This window comes from Trachypithecus francoisi, unplaced genomic scaffold (genome assembly GCF_009764315.1).
Source record: "Trachypithecus francoisi isolate TF-2019V2 unplaced genomic scaffold, Tfra_2.0 Lachesis_group11, whole genome shotgun sequence".
Lineage (NCBI taxonomy): Eukaryota > Metazoa > Chordata > Mammalia > Primates > Cercopithecidae > Trachypithecus > Trachypithecus francoisi.
The window spans coordinates 122,508,742-122,528,450 of NW_022681456.1; the positions used below are offsets into that span (position 1 = coordinate 122,508,742).

General features: G+C 38.5%; 1 non-coding gene across 1 annotated transcript; it reads right to left on the bottom strand.

The window, feature by feature from the left end:
• Nucleotides 1–17,331: 17,331 nt before the first annotated feature.
• Nucleotides 17,332–17,438, bottom strand: LOC117091179. The gene has a single exon (XR_004440296.1). It is a non-coding gene; the product is annotated as a U6 spliceosomal RNA (small nuclear RNA).
• Nucleotides 17,439–19,709: the final 2,271 nt, after the last annotated feature.

The window sequence follows — 19,709 nt, forward strand, 5'->3', positions numbered from 1 at the left end:
CCTGTCTTGATAAATCAGCTCTATCTGGGCAGTTGGCAAGAAGAACCCACTGGGCAGTTACAGGACGGTCCAGAAAACTTGCAGTCCTGGCATACAGACAGAAACATTCACTGCTAGAGTGGTAAAACGGACAGTTCCTACAGTCCTTAGGAGAGTCAGCTCTCAGCACAGGAGAGAGTAAGGGGATAAGCAGATGTTTGCAAAGTGTAAGGAAACGGGTACAGCACAGCACAAAGAGGTAACCCACCCCCAGGAATAGGGGGTTTATGCTTTTGGGTCTCATCACCCTCCCCAACCCCCATGCCCTGGAGCTTGTGACTATGCAACAATCAGGCCTGAAAAGGGTTTGGGCACGATGGCTCACTTCTATAATCCCAGCACTGTGAGGGGCTGAGGCGGGTGGATCACCTCAAGTCAGGAATTCAAAACCACCCTGGCCAACACAGTAGAAACCCCATCTCTACTAAAATACAAAAATTAGCCAGGCGTGGAGGCAGGTGCCTGTAATCCCAGCTACTTAGGAGGCTGAGGTAGGAGAATTGTTTGAACCTAGGAGGCAGAGGTTGCAATGAGCCAAGATTGTGCCATTGAACTCCAACCTGGGTGACGGAGCAAGGCTCCATTTGGAAAGATTTTTTAGGAAGGTGAGTGAGGAGAGGAGAGATGGTTAGCTGTTCTGGGTACTTCCTTCCTGCCTCTGGTGCAGCTGGGAGGTGGATAAAGGAAAATTCTCTTCAAAAGTAGGTGGAAGAAATTAGGGGTTCAGGGAAGCATTCAGTAGATGGTGTCTCCAGGGAGCAGGTTATAGGAGAAGGTAGGAGTTTTAGTTGCCAGAATAATATGTCTATTATACTACCTGCTTCTACATCATACAGACAAAAATCAAACTGTCCACAACTCAGACCAGACCTTATTCCCTGTGATGAGCTTTAGTGTTTCTGGTTCAAAACTGAAAATGAGAACCCCTTCCAGGTCAAAAATCTTACCTTTGGAATAATGACTTTCCACCCTACTTCACAAATTACTTAAATGATACTTTTTGAATGACTGAAGTTTGCCAAATATACTTTGTACATATAAATTGTTTTCATTTTATAGTTACTGTCCAAGGTAGACAGTATAGTCAACACATATTGAGCCTTCCAGGGACTACCCTACAATGGGCCCAAGCTCTTTCTTTCTTTTTTGGGGAGAGGGGGTGGCAGGAGAGACAATGTTTTGTTCTGCTGTCCAGGCTGGAGTGCGGTGGCGGAATCAGAAGCTCTGTTAACCCTGAAACATATATTGTCTCAGTCAGTCTCCACAGAGCACTGTTATCTCCAGATTATTCTGATTAATAAAAAAAATTTGAGAGTTTAAATATCTTGTCCAAAATAACAGAATATGTAAGTGGAAAAGCTCATACGTGAATCCATGCAGTCTGATTCTAGAGTCCATGGAAACTGATAGGTGGAGGACCAAATATGATGCAACTACTAAGTGACAGGTACAATTTGTAGGGGCGGAAAGGTGTGGTACATTGTGTCACCCGTCATGTGGGTTATAGCTACACTCTTGTAACAAAAGACAGGTTAACAAGAGAAAAGCATAACACATTTACTTAATCAAAGTTTTCTATGATGTGGGAAATTTCAGAAATGAAGACCCAAAGACTCGAGGAAAACTCTCCACTTTTGTACTTCGATTTTATGGAGAATGTGATTGGAACAAAGAGTGTCATCTAAAGGCACAGACTGAGGGAGGAAACCCCGCAAGACCTGTTTGTTCCGGTCTTGGCCTCTGTGTGCAGCATTCCTTCCTCTGAGTAGAGGGCAAGACCCATTCTAGAATGAGGCAACATAGCAAGATCCTGTCTCAAAACAACCCCAAAAGTTAAAAGATAATACTACTAAAATAATTATTTAAAAGTTAAGAGCTACACAATATGAATAGATATGAATTGTGACAACTATTTCAAACAGGAAATTCTGCAATATGGAACGACTTGGATGAACCTGTAGGATATTATGCGAAATGAAATAAGCCAGACACAGAAAGACAAATGTTGCATTATTTCACCTATATGAGGTATCTAAAATAGTCAAATTCATAGAATTAAAGCATGTAAGGGTGGTTGCCAGGGAATGTAGAGAAGGAAAATGAGTTACTAGTGAAGGTACATAAAGCTACAGTCAAGTAAGATGAATAAGCTCTAGAGATCTGCTATACAACATTATACCTGTAGTCAAAAATACTGTATTGTACTTAAAAGTATATTAACAGGATAGCCTCATATTGTGCTCTTAACCACAATAAAATAATTAGAGAAGAAAATAATTGGCACTGCTATTCATAATTGTTATGAGATTAAATTGACGCAAAATTTCTGGAAAGTAGTTGACAAGATGTTAAGAATCTTAAAAATGATCAGACCTTTAAAACCAAAGACAATGTGAAAAGAGTTCCACTTCACCTTATTTGTTTCCTAAATACCACACAGATTGTATTATTTATGTGGTTAAAAATGCTATTCATTGAGCATACATTCTGAAATAGTAATGTAGCATGTCCCTCTGGATTCTGGAATGCTTTGCAAGAGTGTTAGTAGCATAAGTGTTCAAAAATACATTTTGATTTTCCTTTTTTCAAGAGCATGATAGGATTACACTTCTCTACCTTCTTAAATGTAGGTATGGCCCTATGAGTAGTTGTAGTCAATTAAATGTCAGTATGTTTTACTTTTGGAAGTTTTAAGAACCAAAGTGTAATTTGTCAAGTTCTCTTCCCCCTACCACAGCAGACAAGATTCCCAGTGGTATCTTTTGTGTGCTCTGGGTCCTGTAGTGAGGTAGATACAACGCAGAGCCTTCAGTTAACTTTCTTAAAAAAAAAAAAATAGGTAGGGTCTCACTCTGTCATCCAGACTTGAGTGCGTAATCTCAGCTCACTGAAGCCTCAACCTCCCAGGCTCAAACAATCCTCCTAATTCAGATATGTGTTACAGGTACACTTCACCACACCTGGCTGATTTTTTTGATTTCTTTACAGAGATGGGGTCTCGCTATGTTGCCCAGAATAGTTTTGAACTCCTGGACTCAAGCAATCCTCCTGCCTTGGCCTCTCAAAGTGCTGGGATTATAAGCATTAGCCACTGCACCTGGCCTAGTTAACTTTCTTTCTTTTTCCTTTTTTCTTTCTTTCTTTCTTTCTTTCTTTCTTTCTTTCTTTCTTTCTTTCTTCTTTCTCTTTCTTTCTTTCTTTCTTTCTTTCTTTCTTCCTTCCTTCCTTCCTTCCTTCTTTCTTTCTCTCCTTCTCTCCGTCTTCCTTCCTTCCTTCCTTCCTTCCTTCCTTCCTTCCTTCCTTCTCTCTCTCTCTCTCTCTTTCTTGAATGGAGTCTCACTCTGTCACCCAAGCTGGAGTGCACTGGTGCTCTCTTGTCTCACTGCAACTTCCGCCTCCCAGGTTCAAGTGATTCTCCTGCTTCAGCCTCCCGAGTAGCTGGGATTACAGGTATGCACTCTACGCCCAGCTAATTTTTGTATTTTAGTAGAGACAAGTTTTCACCATGTTGGCCAGGCTCCTGGCCAACTCCTGGCCTCAAGTGATTCTGCCCACCTCGGCCTCCCAAAGGGCTGGAATTATAGGCATGACCAACCGTGCCAGGCCCTGGCCTAGTTAGCTATCAACATATGTGAAGCATGGGGAAAAATTTTGGAATTTGAGGGTTATTAGTCATGACCAGATTTAACCATTAAAAAGCATCTCTTGCTTACTTGTCCATGAGATAAACATCTCAACTCAGAACACCTCTTTTTCATTGTCTGAGAATATCTGAAGTGGTTTTAAGATGTGTGAAAAAGTTTTAACACTTTATATCGATGACATACTTTCATGATACCTGCGGTGTGAACAAAATATTTAAATTTCACATGACTCTTAGCTCTAAGGAACCAGACTTGCAGCATAATTTAGTCTGTCCTTACTGATAAAGGGAGTTTTTAGGTCAATATTGAAGAGTATACTGATTATCAAAGTGGTTAAATATTTAAGTTTGCAAATTCAATTGTGATTAGTTAGCAAACATCAAAACATCATTGACTATACAGTACATACACCATCCATGGTTTTAGGATATGCTGAATGTATAGTTGAATAAACCTGATTCCTAACCTCAGTAATTTAATGGAAGATATGGACATGTGCTCTCTAAGATAGTCTGGAATGGTCCCAGCCTCCTTTGTGTAATTCCTTCCCCTTGACTGTGGGCAAAAATAATGGGTGTCACTTCTGCAATTAGATTAAAAGAACCTCTCTGTCTCTTTCTCTCCCCACCTCTTTCTTCCTCTATCTCTCCATTACCACAGCTGCCATAAAAAATTAACGTAAACTGAATGGCCTAAAACAAACAAACAAAAATATCCTCTCACAGTTTTGGAGGCTGGAAGTTGGAAATCAGAGCGTGGACATAATCATGCCTTCTTGAAGCCTCAAAGGAAAATCTGATGGATGCCTTTCTCTTGCATTCTGGTATCACTAATCATCCTTAGCACTTCTTGGCTTATACCTGCCTAACTCCAGTCTCTGTCTTCACCATCACATGGCATTCTTCCCTCTCTGTCAGTGTTCAAATGGCTCTCCTCTTATAGGAGGAGAGTCATACTGAATTAAGGGTTCATCTCACACTACTATAACCTCATCTTAACTAATTACATCTGCAACAGTGCTACTCCTGAATAAGATCATATTTTGAGGTACTAGGGGTTAGGACTTCATTTGGAGGTACACAATTCAACTGATGACATTCTAGAAGTCCTAATTCTGAAAGAGGCGAGCTGCCATGTTGTGAATAGCCCTTTCATGGCAAGAAAAGGATCTCTTTGGCTACCATAGGCCTACCAGTTTCCATGTGAGATGACTTCAGCCCTGTCCAGCACCTTACTTGAAGATTTGTGAGAAACCTTGAGTCACAGCACCCATCTAAGTTACACCCAGATTTCTGACCTACAGAGACTGTGACATAACAAGTGTTTATTGTGTTAAGCTGCTAAGTCTGGGATAAATTTGTTAAGCAGCAATACAAAACCAATATATCAGTCAAAAATGAATCAACCAATAGAAATAACATGTCGGGTGTGGTTAGGAGAGGATTAAATGTAGCCAGTATGGAGCTAGTTTGCTAAAGTTTCCAAATTAGAATAGTATTATTATTAATACTTAAAGTACTTTTCTAATAAGTGACACATTAAGCATTAAATAATTTATTCAGGAATCTGGAGGTGAAGACTATATGAATGCCATCATAAAAGTATTTTCTGAAAAGGAGCTGACTTTAAAGAGTTCTGCAAGGGTGTTTAGAGATAGATGATGGATTTTTCTTCTCATTGGTTGTTTAAAAAATGGTATCATATTAATTTATATTGTTTCTTTTTCAATACTTTACCCACATTCTATTTGCATTGTTCTTAATGTTCGTATATGTAGTCTATCTACCTCTTAAAATCCTGTGGTGATTTCATATCACACCTGGTGTGAAATTGAAAACCTGCGGTTCATTTATCTGACTCTACCCATCCCTCTCCAAACTATCTTTGAACAAACTGCTGGCCTGGATAGCTGTTTCTACGCACAATGCAGAATTTACACAAATAGCTTACAGGGGACATAGGTATAAGCACTGACCTCACATTGCTTTATCCCCACCAAAGTTAGGGGAAAACAAAACCAAAAGCAGATGAATGACTTGTATTAGCACAAATAATTTGGAGAAATAAGATAATTTCATAAAAAATACTCCTTCATACTCTAAGAAATTACAGACAACTTAGACTGATGAAAGAACTCCTAAAACATGAAATTAAAATAGCAAGACAGGCTAGGCAGAGTTTTAAAAATGAGCTGGTAGCACTCAGCAGAGAAATGGAAGGTGACAAAGATTAAAGAAAGAGAAACTATATCAGAAATACTACGATGTGCTGGGCGCGGTGGCTCACGTCTGTAATCTCAGCACTTCAGGAAGTCGAGGCGGGCAGATCACGAAGTCAGGAGATCGAGACCATCCTGACTAACGCGGTGAAACACCGTCTCTACTAAAAATATAAAAAATTAGCCGGTCGTGGTGGCGGGCGCCTTTAGTCCCAGCTACTCGGGAGGCTGAGGCAGGAAAACGTGAACCCGGGAGGCTGAGCTTGCAGAGAGGGGAGATCACGCCACTGCACTCCAGCCTGGGCGAAAGAACCTTTTTTGAGACCCTGTCTCAAAAAAAGAAAAAAAGAAAGAAAGACAGCGATGTAAGCTTGACTCTGACAAACAAGTAAAAGCAATTAAAAAGGTGATTGTTGAGGAAGAAGAAATAAGTAGATCTGATGTGTATAAAATTGGTATTCCTCAAGATTAGACCAGAAGTAAAATTAAGCATTAATAGAAAAAAAAAGCTTTACTGAAATAGCAGGGCAACTAAATCTGAGCAATCCGGGAACGGGTGGGGGGAAGTACATCTTGGTGACGTTCCTTATTTTCAGTATAAAGAAAAAATATGTTGCTTACAATGGGAAACAGCCTTGCCTCAGTCTTTGTCACGGCCAGATCAATGGCTGGAAATAAGAGAGTAATCTCTATAGTGTCTGAGGAAAACTGAGTGAGCCAAGTTGTTACACCCATCCAGTTCTCAGACAAACGTAAAATCAAAACTTAATGTAAGGAAACTTTTGAATACAATAAAACTGGATACTTCCTGTCACTAAACTATTTAATGAAGAAATCCAGTGATCCAGTGGATATTTGAAAGTACACGTTACAGGAAAGGAAAAGACATTGTATCAAATAACTAGAACTACATATTCTCCACTAGGGTTAGTGATTGTCCTTGACAGTGAAATTTAAACTAAGTAGCACACAACTAATATTACACTGTCTCCAATGGAGCACAGAACTAAGGCTAAGCCCCTTTTGAAATTTTCGTTACCTTAAATAAGACATAATTGGCCTTGTGCAGTCTCTAGGGCAGTGACTGGGGTCTGTAATCCCAGCACTTTGGGAGGCAGAGGTGAGTGGATCACCTGAAGTGAGGAGTTCAAGACTAGCTAGGTCAACACGGTGAAACTGTCTCTACTAAAAATGCAAAAATTAGCTGGACACAGTGCTGGGCACCTGTAGTCCCAGATACTCAGGAGGCCAAGGCAGGAGAATCACTTGAACCTGAGAGGCAGAGGTTGCAGTGAGCTGAGATTGTGCTACTGAACTCCAGTCTGGGTGACAGAGCAAGACTCCATCTCAAAAAAAAAAAAAAAGAAAAAGAAAAAAAAGAAATGTAAATGTGGCTAAGTTCTTTCTCTAACAAAGATAATTCATCTGATAGACATGTTGATCACCCAAAAAATATAAGAGTAAGTATATTAATTTAAGTTATAAAAGTTACCACTAAAAGACTTTAACAAGATTACAAAATTTTATGTATTTCAAAAAAAAAAAAAAAGATGTGGACCTACACACTATGCATGCAAAGAAAACAAAGATCAGATTTTTAAAAATAACTAAACACACACACCAAACAAGGTGCTAAAATTATGGTTAACTTGTCACATTGACAAAAGTATAAAATCATATATTGATTGAAATTCATGCTTGTATCAAACAAAAACCACTTATACCAAAATTCATATAAGCAAAATGACTAAAGATATTGAAAATATAATTGTGAACAAGTACATACTTCAAACTTAAAGAAAACAAAACTATGGATGGATAAGTGGTTTTACTATCACTTTTGTCCCCCTTTTCTCTATATCAGGTTAAAAAATGAACAAATAAAATTTACAGACACAACTAATGGCATTTTTCCCTTTACTTTTCGCCAGAGGTAGCATCTAATCTGAAGTTGGTACAGAGTATTTGCAGGCATGTTCTCTCTGCTTTTATTATAAATATTTTATTGCTAGATGAGAACTATTTCATGTAATTTTTTTCTTTTCATGGCATTCAAAATCCAAGCCTCTTGACCACTTGTTTTAGGATGTTACTTGCTTCAGAGAAACTCTCTTACCTTTACCACCATTAGGAGCACCACAGCCATCTTTGCAAAATCAGCCGGAACTTACCACTTCCTTTTTTTCTGAAGACACAGCTTGTATTTTACATTTGTTGTTGCTAGGTTTCTATTACGCATTTGTATTTTATATTTAACATTTTGGTATAACCCTCCCAACAAATAATGTGGAGTGTAACATAGTAGATGCTTTCTGAGCAGTAATTGAAAGACTGAATTGGAGTCTCACATGAATCTCGTAATAAGGGGATCATGTTACTTTATACTTTGAGAATTTGACTTCCGGCAGCTGCTTTATCCCCCATCCATAACCTTTGTATTTGTATTTGATAACACAAAAATGAGAGAACTGTGTTATTCTAAAAATAAACACAATTCTTAGATTTCAAAAGTGAGCTTTAACAATATGTATCCCCATCTTAGTGAATGGACTTCAGGCTCATGCTTATAGCTCCACTGATAGCTGACATGCTGATTGATGATAGCTTATAAAAATATCTTTCTGTGGAGACTTTTGTGGTAAATATTTCCTGTGCAACTGACCTCATTGTGTTTGCAGTGGAGATTTCTGAAACTTGAACATCAAAAACTTTCATACAGTATCTTTTTTCATCATGATTTTGACAACGTTCTGAATACTGGTATAATGTATTATTGAACAGGTTATAGAAAGCACGTGTATTATTGGAAAGAGTTTGTATTTCAAGTCTTGATCAAGTAGGTTCAGTTGCTACTTAAAATCATATATTTTGCTGTATGATTTTCTTACATTAATAACGGTGAATTCAGTTATAATGCCCAATCACAGACACACAAAATTATCTTTGGAGGACAAATATAACCATTCACCTAGATTAAATGTGGAAAATTTGTTAGGAGGTGTTATGGGCTGAATTGTGTTCCTACTCTTTGCCCCAGAATTCATATGTTGACCTGTTAGCCCTTAGAAGATGGAGTCTTTTTCTTTTCTTTTCTTTTTTTTTGAGACGGAGTCTCACTCTGTCGCCCAGGCTGGAGTGCAGTGGCCGAATCTCAGCTCACTGCAAGCTCCGCCTCCCGGGTTCACGCCATTCTCCTGCCTCAGCCTCCCTAGTAGCTGGGACTACAGGCGCCCGCCACCTCGCCCGGCTAGTTTTTTGTATTTTTTTAGTAGAGACGGGGTTTCACCGTGTTAGCCAGGATGGTCTCGATCTCCTGACCTCATGATCCGCCCGTCTCGGCCTCCCAAAGTGCTGGGATTACAGGCTTGAGCCACCGCGCCCGGCCAAGATGGAGTCTTTAAAGAGGTAAATAAATTAAAGGTGAGCCCTAATCCAGTATGACTGGACTTCTCCTAAGAAGAGATTAAGACACAGATCCTTACAGAGGTAAGACCAGGTGAAGACAAAGAGAGAAGATGACCATCTATAAGCCAAAGAGAGAGACCTTAAAAGAAATCAACTCGTGGCTCATGCCTGTAATCCCAGCACATTGGGAGGCCGAGGCGGGCGGATCACGAGGTTGGGAGTCTGAGACCAGCCTGGCCAATATGGTGAAACCTCGTCTCTACCAAAAATGAAAAATTAGCCGGGCGTGATGGCGCATGCCTGTATAGTCCCAGCTACTGGGGAGGCTGAGGCAGAGTCACTTGAACCTGTGAGGCAGAGGTTGCTGTGATTGTGCGACTGCACTCCAGCACAGACAACAGAGCAAGACCCCGTCAAAAAAAAAAAAAAAAGAAAGAAAGAAAAAAGAGAAGAAATTAACTCCACCAACACCCTGATCTCAGATTTCTAGACTCTAGAACTCTGAAAAAAATTATTTTTTATTTAAGCCACCCAGTCTGTGGCATTTCATTATGGAAGCCCTAGAAAACAAATATAGGAGGTTTTCCAGAGCTACACTCCAGTACAAATAGGAAGCATAGAATAAGCTCAATAAATACACCACATATCCATTCTTCCTTCAATATACATTTGTGTTGTTGCTCTCTGGCATTACAAAAACAGTCACAGTTCAAGGGAAAATTTTCATTTCCTAGCAAAAATAGACATCTGTTTATATTACCACATTGCAAATACATTATAAATGTATTTATATGTAAAATCCATAGGAACACAGAAAAAAGAAAGAAGAACTGAGACTTAAAACAGGAGAAACTTAACTGGTACATCTGCACTCTGATGAGTGAGAAGTCCAAACAAATAGAAAAGTCACATCCAAACGGTGAGTTCCTTCTATGGTTAGAACACATCTGTCTTAATTCAGAAATCACGCCTAATCTTGTTAATAGCTTACATTTTTCTTAGGCGTCAATAAGCACTTTTTAACTGTTTAAATTTTGCAAGAAACATTTTGTTTGTAACTCTGAATTTCAATGGGCTAATTATGGTGCACACAGGCGGTAAATAACAGATGAGGTAGAAGATAAATGGAGTGATGGTGCCACACAGTCTTTAATCCTCAGAGGCTTTCACTCACTCCCCATCTTCATTGTCTTACTGCACTCTTCTGATATGATTGATCATCTTCCAGTTCTGTGGATGGAGAAAGAGAAGACATTTCATTGAAAACACTGTCCTTACATTCTCAATCTTCTCAGAGCATATGCTTCTCTTCTTTTATTTGTCATCACTGAACACTGGAGCTCCCCCAATGACACAACTTTTCTTGTGTATATTTTTACTATGGTTAAAAAAAACACATAACATAAAATGTGCCAGCATAACCGTTCCTAAGAGTAGAGTTCGCTAATGTTAAGTTACTGACATTGTTATAATACAGATCTTCAGAATTTTTTTCATCTTACAAAACTGAGTCAGTGTACCCTTTAAACAATAACCCCTCATTTATTGCTCCTCTCAGCTCCCGGAAATCACCATTTTACTTTTTTTCTCTATGAATTTGACTTCTCTAGGTACTTCATGTAAGTGGAATCATACATTGTCTTTTTTTTTTTTTTCTCCGAGACGGAGTCTCGCTCTGTTGCCCAGGCTGGAGTGCAATGGTGCAATCTAGGCTCACTGCAACCTCTGCCTCCCGGGTTCAAGCGATTCTCCTGCCTCAGCCTCCCAAGTAGCTGGGATTACAGGTGCCACCATTACGCCTAGCTAATTTTCATATTTTTAGTAGAGATAGGGTTTCACCATGTTAGTCAGGCTGGTCTCGAACTCCTGACCTCAGGTAATCTGCCTAACTCGGCCTCCCAAAGTGCTGGGATTACAGGCGTGAGCCACGGCGCCCAGCCCATTATCTGTCTCTTTTATAACTGGCTTATTTCACTTGGGATAACATTCTCAAGGTTCATCCATGTTGCAACATGTGTCAGAATTTCCTTCCTTTTTAAGGCTGAGTAATATTCCACTGTATGAATATACCATATCTTAGACTCTCACCTGCTAGTGGACACTTGACATGCTTCTACTTTCTGGCTCCTGTAACTAGTACTGCTATGAACATGGGTGTAAAAATATCTCCATGAGCAAGGTGCTGGCACTTGCTGTTTGGCAAGCATTCTTGCTGCATCCTCACATGGTGGAGGGAGTGAAAAATGCAAAAAGCATGAATGCTGTGTCTTCACATGGCAAAAGGCAGAAGAGCAAAAGGGTCTAAAGCTAGTTCCCTCCATCCCTTATAAAAGGCACTAATCCATTTATGAGACTGGAGCCCTCATAACTCAAACATTCCCCAAAGACTTCACCTCTTAATATCACTGCAATGCAGATAGTTTTAACATAAATTTGGAAGGGACACATTCAAACCCTAGCAGAGACCCTGCTTGCTTTCTCTCTTTCTTTCTTTCTTTCTTTCTTTCTCTTTCTTTCTTTCTTTGTGTCTCTCCTTTCTTTCTTTCTTTCTTTCTTTGTTTCTTTCTTCTTTCCTTCCTTCCTTCCTTCCTTCCTTCCTTTCTCCTTCTTCCTTCCTTCTTTCTTTCTTTCTTCCTTCCTTCCTTCTTCTTTCTTTCTTTCTTCCTTCCTTCTTTCTTTCTTTCTCTCTCTCTCTCTCTCTCTCTCTCTCTCTCTCTCTGTCTCCCTCTCTCTCTCTTTCTTTCTTATATATACCTAGAAGGGGGATTACTGGGTCATATGGTAATTCTATTTTTAGTTTTTTGAGGAATCATCACACTATTTTTCATAGTAGTGGCACCATTTTAATTCCACCAATAATGTATAAGGTTTCCAATTTCTCCACATCCTTACCAACACTTATTTTCTGTTTTATTTCATTTTGTTTAATAGTAGCCATCCTGATAGGTTTGAAGTGACACCTTATCTTGTTTTTAATTCTAACATCCCTTCTATGTCTGGTTGTGATGCTTGCTCTGTCCTTTCATTTATTTTTTGCCTTTTAAAATGGCTTTTTCCCCCCCTTGATAGCCTGATAATATACCAAGAAAAAAGGAACTGCTGCAATTTGATCTTTAGTTTGTGGTGAGGTGTGGGGAGAGGGAAGTAAGATTAGATCTCAGATTTGTAGTGAGGCCTCTGGACTATAAGCTTCACAAATGTTTCTATTTGGTTTTTTTTTTCCATCCCACTTAGATGAGAGAGGATGGCTAGAGTGGTCTGAATTGGATATTTCTCTTCTCCCATGTGGAAGGCTAGAGCTGACTAGAGTTGTATAATGCTTCTTCTAGGTCAGTTAGACTCTTAATAATGCCCCAGCAATTTAGGTCCTGGTTTACTATTTTCTTCTGAGGGCAGAACCTTTTTAAGAAGAACACAGTGTACAATAAGAAAAAAGAAGAGGAAGAAGAACACAGTGCTCTGGCATATTTTAAAATTATTCCTTTCTTTCTCGCCCTATTGGAAGCATGAGAGGGTTTTTCTCTAGTATTTTCTGTGAGAACCTGGTCAAGTTCCTGGAAGTAAATCACAAAATTGTGGGATCCTCATATGACTGGGTCCCCCTGGAGTTTTTAACTCTCAAAGTTGCCTGTACTGGGCCTCCAGCACCTCATCAATTACAGTCTGACTTTTCCTCTCCCAGCTCTGGCTCTCATGATAGTTTCTCTTCCTGAATTCCTGTATTTTCCCGTCTGCCTCTTCAAACCAGGATGCAGCCATTTGCTGTTTCTTCACTGCTCTTGCATATCCTAGAAGAGTTGTTGATTTGTCAGTCTGTTCAACTTGTTCTTGTATTTAATCTGAAGTGGCAACTTCCAAGCACCTTATAGGCAGAACTGGAAACTGAAAGTTTTTTCTCATTATGGTTTTGACTTAAATTTTCCAGATATTAGTGAAGTTGAGCAACTTTTTATATTCTTGTTGGCCACTTACATGTTATCTTTCAAGAAATGTCTATTCAATTTCTTTGCCCATTTTTTAATCAGGCTATTTGATTTTTGCTTATGAGTTATAAGAGTTCTTTGTATATTCTGGATATTAATCTCTTATCAAATTTTAGAAATGAAAATCTTTTCTTCTATTCCACAGATTGCCTTTTCACTCTGTTTTTTTAGACGGAGTCTCACCCTGTCACTCGGGTTGGAGTGCAATGGTGCCATCTTGGCTCACTGCAACCTCTGCTTCCCATATGCAAGCGATTCTCCTGCCTCAGCCTCGCAAGTAGCTGGGATTACAAGCACATGTCACCACACCTGGCTAATTTTTTGTATCTTTAGTAAAGATGGGGTTTCACCATGTTGGCCAGGCTGGTCTCGAGCTCCTGACTTCAGGTGAGCCGCCCGCCTTGGCCTCCCAATGTGCTGGGATTACAGGCATGAGCCACCGCATCTGGCCTCTTTTCACTCTGTTGATTGTGTCCTTTGTTGCACAAAAGTTTTTAAGATTCATGTAGTCTCATTTATCTATTTTTGCTTTTATTGCCTGTGTTTTCAGTATCATACCCAATAAATCATTGTCAAGTCCAGTGTCATGAAGCTTTCCCTATATGTTTTCTTATAGGAATTTTATAAATTTAAGTTTTATGTTTAGGTCATTAATATATTTTGAGTTAATGGTGTAAAATAAAGGCCCAACTTCATTCTTTTGCATGTAGAGATCCAGTTTTTTCAATACCAGTTGTTGAAGACACTGTTTTTTCCACTGAGTGGTCTTGGTATCCTTGTCAAAGATCATTTGGCCACATGCATGAAAATTTAATTTATAGGCTGTGTATTCTATTCAACTGGTCTATTTGTCTGTTTTTATGCCAGTACCACACTACTTTGATTATCATAGATTTGTAATACGTTTTGAAATCAGGAAAATTCTAATGTCCTCCAACTTGGTTCTTTTTCAAAATTGTTTTGACTATTCAGAGTGCTTTGATATACAAAATGAATTTCAGGATTTATTTTTTTATTTCTCCAAAAGATCCCGTAAGGATTTTGATAAGGATTGCATTGACTCTGTAGGTCACTTTGGACATTAGAACAATGTAACAATCTTAAATTATCTAATCCATGAACACAGGATATCTTTCATTTATTAGTATCTGCTTTAATTTCATTCAGCAACGTTTTATGGTTTTCGGTGTACAAGCTTCTCATCTCCTTGGTTAGGTTTATTCTTAAGCTTTTTATTGTTTTGATTGAAATTGTTTGTTTTCTTAATTTCCTTTTTGGATTGTTCATTATTCGTGTATAGAAATGCAACTGATTTCTGTGTGTTGGTTTTGTACCTTGCAACTTTGCTTAATTCATTTATTAGTTCTAACAGATTTTATTGTGTATGGAATCGTTAGAGTTTTCTATGTATATGATTTTGTCCTCTGTAAACAGAGATTATTTATTTCTTTTCCAATATGGATGCCTTTTATTTGTTTTTCTTGCTTAATTGTTCTGGGTATAAATTTTAGTTCCATGTTAAATAGAAGTAGTAAGAGTGGGCATCTTTGCCTTGTTTCTGATATTAGAGAAAAAGCTTTTAGTCTTTTATCCTTGTGTATGATGTTATCTGTGGGCTCTTTATAAATGCTCTTAATTGTGTTCATGGAGTGGCCTTCTCTTCCCATTTTATTAAGTGTTTTAGCAGGAAAGAGTGTTTAATATTGTCACATGATATTTCTCCATTGATTGGGATAATCATGGTTTTTGTCCTTTATTCTGTTAATGTGTTATATATGTTACATTGTTTTGTTCTTTTCTTCTTTCTCTCTCTTTCTTTCTTCTCTCTCTCTCTCTTCTCTCTCTTCTCTCTCTTCTTTCTTTCTTTCTTTCTTTCTTGAAAGGGTCTCACTCTGTCACCCAGGCTGGAGTGGAATGGTGCTATCTTGACTCACTGCAGCCTCAATCTCCTGAGCTCAAGCAATCCTCTCACCTCAGGCTCCCAAGTAGCTGGGACTACAATATGTGCCACCACGCCTGGCTAGTTTTTATATCTTTTTGTACAGGTGGGGTTTTGCCATGTTGCCCAGGCTGGTCTTGAACTCTTGAGTTCAAGCGATCCACCCACCTCCACCTCGCAAAGGGCTGGGGTTACAGGCATGAGTCATTGCACCCATAGATTGATTTTCGTATGCTAAACTATCCTTGAATTCCTGGAGTAAATCCCATTTGGTTGTCATATATGATTCACTTAATATACTATTGAATTTGGTTTGCTAGTATTTTGTTGAGGATTTTTGCATTCACATTCATCAGAGATATTGGTCTGTAGTTTTCTTTTTTTGCAGTGTCTTTGCCTAGCTTTGGTATTAGGGCAATTTTGGCCTGATACAAGGAACTTAGAAGCACTCTCTCCTCTTGAATTCTCTGAAGGAGTTTCAGGAACATTGGTGTTAATTCTTTTGTAAATGTTTAGTAGAATTCTCCAGTGAAGCCATCTGGGATTTCTTTTTAGGGGGATTTTTGATTACTAATTCAATCTTCATACAAGTTATTGATCTTTTCAGATTTTTTATATCTACATGATTCAGTCTTGCTAGGTTGTATGTTTCTAGGAATTTGTACGTTTCTTTTAGGTTATCCAATTTGTTGGCATGCAATCGCTCACAGTATTCTCATGATCCTTTTTATTTCTGTGGTATCAATTGTAATATCTCTTTTTTCATTTCTGATTTTATTTATTTGCATCTTCTCTTTTTTTAATCTAGCTAAGGATTTATCAGTTTTGATGGTTTTTTGTCCATTATTTTTAGTTTTTATTTTGTTTATCACTGCTCTAATCTTTATTATTTTCCTGCTGCTAAATTTGAGTTTAGTTTGTTCTTATTTTTTGGTTTCCTAAGGTGCAAAGTTAGATCATTGATTGAAATCTTTCTTCTTTTTTAGCTTACACATTTACAACTATAAAATTTCTTTATCATTGCTTTTGCTGCATCCCACAAGTTTTGGTATGTTGTGTTTCCACTCTCATTTGTCTCAATGTATTTCCTAATTTCCATTGTGACTTGTTTTGTGACCCCATTGTTCATTTAAGAGTTTTTTTTTTTTTTTTTTTTTGAGACGGAGTCTCACTCTGTCGCCCGGGCTGGAGTGCAGTGGCTGGATCTCAGCTCACTGCAAGCTCCGCCTCCCGGGTTCACGCCATTCTCCTGCCTCAGCCTCCCGAGTAGCTGGGACTACAGGCGCCGCCACCTCGCCCAGCTATTTTTTTGTATTTTTAGTAGAGACGGGGTTTCACCGTGTTAGCCAGGATGGTCTTGATCTCCTGACCTTGTGATCCGCCCGTCTCGGCCTCCCAAAGTGCTGGGATTACAGGCTTGAGCCACCGCACCCGGCCTTGTTCATTTAAGAGTTGTTTAATTTCTAAGTATTTGTAGATTTTTCAGTTTCTCTTGTGTTAGTGATTTCTAGTTCACTATATGGTGATTGGCAAAGATACTTTCTATGATTTCAGTGTTTTCGAATTTGTTAAGATGTGTTTTGTGACCTAACATGTGATGTATCCTGGAAAATGTTCCATGTGCACTCAAAATGAATGTATACCCTGGTGCTGTTGGTTGGAATGTTCTGTATGTGTCTGTTGGGTCCAGTTGGTTTATAGTGTTGTTCAAGTCTTCTATTTCCTTATTAATCTTCGGTCTGGTTCTTCTGTCAACTATTAAATGTAACTTATTGAAGTCTACTACAATTGTTGTTTCTGTGTTTTTCTCCCTTCAATTCTTTCAAAGCTTGATTTATATATTTAGGAGCTATTAGGTTTGGTGCATAAGTATTCATAATTGTAAGATATTCATGGTGAATTGAACGTTCTTCGTTATAGGATGTCCTTCTTTGTCTCCTGTAAGTTTTTCATTTAAAGTCTATTTGTCTGATATTATGTAGCCACTCTTGCTCTATTTTGGTTATTATTTGCCCAGAATCTGATTTTTTCCATTTTTTCACTTTTAGCCTACATATGTCCTGATATTAAGACTTACTTTGTAATTTTCTTAATTGCTTTTTGTTAAAAATAAAACACTTCACAAATTTGCATGTCATCGTTGCTCAAGGACCACACAAATCTTCTCTGTCTTGTTCCAACTTTAGTTTGTGTACTGCTGAAGCAAGCACTGTCAATTTTTTTGCATGTCTTGTGACTTTTTTATCTCTCATTTTCTCTACCTTCCTTTGTATTACATTGATTTTTTGGAGTGACATACTTTTATTCTTTTTGCATTTTCCTTTTTCCTGTATTCTATAGATATTTTCTTTTTGGTCACCATGGTAATTATGAAAAGCATCTTAAAGTTATAGTAGTCTATTTTAAACTGTTAACAACTTCAATCATATACAAACATTGTACTACACTGCAGCTTTGCACCCCCAACACTTTATATTATTGATGTCACAAGTTACATATTTATATACTGTATACCAGTTAACATACAATTGTACTTATTTGTCATACAGTTTTATTATTTAAAATCTATGCACCAAAATTAAGATAATACAGGTTACTCTACTTGCCCATGAATTTACCTTTGATTCTTCTTTTTGATCAAGTCTGCCATTGAACCCCTCTAATAAGCTTTTTAGTTCAGTTATTGTATTTTTCACTCCATAATTTCCATTTGGTTCTTTGTTATAGTATTTTGTATATTTGTTAATAACCTCATCGTGTTGATGCACCATTTTTCTTGTCTCCTTTAGTGGCATATCTGTCCCCTTGTTTAGCTTATTGAGTGTATTTATGACAATTTAAAAAATTCTTTGTCAAGCAGCTCTTAAGTCTGTGGTGCTTTCGTTTTAGGACAGGTTTTATTTTGGTCCTTTGGACCAATCTGTTTCTCTGTTTCTTTGTATGCCTTGTGAGATATAGATATCTATATCTATATATATAGATATTATATCTATATATATATACACACACACACACACACACACACACATACTGTTTTTCTGGGTTTTGGGCTTTTGGAAAAACAGCCACCTCTCCTAGCTTTACCAATCAACTCAGTTTGAGGTTCTGGGACCTTTGAAACCTTTTCTCAGGTCTAACTTTTCTTGGTGTTGTCCCATAAAACTGCAACTCTAACATGCTGCTTGCCTTTGCTTTCAGTGCCTTCCACACTCTACTACCCGTCCCACCAGCACTGTGAGTCAGGGGAGAGAGAAACCAGCTCCTCAGGCAGCCCTCAGACAAGTCCCAGCATTGGATGCATGGTCCACTTTCCGTTTCCATCAGGAGAGAGAATCCCTTGTACGGGGTGGTTCCTCCCAGTTGCTTCACAGTATAATGCATAAAGGCGGGACATGAATGGGCGTGTCAAATGTCACAAATGTTTTCTATCCTTTTTTTGGGGGGAATCCTTTCTTGGTTTTATAATGGGCTGGTGCTTCAGCTTCTCTAGTAGTCTCTAGTGTTGCCACAGCAATGGGCCTGTGGGAAGGCAGTCCCGTAATTTCCTATTCTGCTGTCTTGCTAATGTCATCCCTTCCTTTTATCAGTTTTAAGCCTAAAGTAGATTCTTTTAGCTCATGATGAACACTTGCTCACTTTTGTATCTTTACCTTCTTGCACAAAAGTATCCTCTTTTTTTTTTTTTGAGGTGGAGTCTCGCTCTGTCGCCCGGACTGGAGTGCAGTGGCCGGATCTCAGCTCACTGCAAGCTCCGCCTCCCGGGTTTACGCCATTCTCCTGCCTCAGCCTCCCGAGTAGCTGGGACTACAGGCGCCCGCCACCTCGCCCGGCTAGTTTTTGTATTTTTAGTAGAGACGGGGTTTCACTGTGTTAGCCAGGATGGTCTGGATCTCCTGACCTCGTGATGCGCCCGTCTCGGCCTCCCAAAGTGCTGGGATTACAGGCTTGAGCCACCGCGCCCGGCCCAAAAGTATCCTCTTAATGACTTCTTTTTGTGGTCACCTTCTGGCCTCTATTGTGGCTCTTCACTTTCAACAGTTACATTGTTGTATTTTACTGTATTTTCCTGTCCACCCCAATGCCCACTGCTAAACTGGCAAAGTTCAATGTCAAAAATAGGTAATCTAGTCAACAACTTGTCTTTATTGTTCCTTGAGCTGCTCAATTATTACCTCTACTATTACTACATTGTAAATCTTAGGATTACATATAATCATTAATTCTTTGAATTTTTTAGGTTTCATATTATATTGTGTGTATGTGTGTGTGTGTTTTGTCAGTTCTCTCTCTCTCACTATCTATTTATATTTTCTAGTGATAAGATATTCATAAATTCTGATATGCTTTGCAGTAAAGTGTAATTTGCATAATTACATCATCAAATGGATTCACTAGCATAAATAGAAAAAAATTATAGATCTGAATTTTCATGAGAGTTTTATATATGTGTGTATATATATATAGAGAGAGAACATATATGT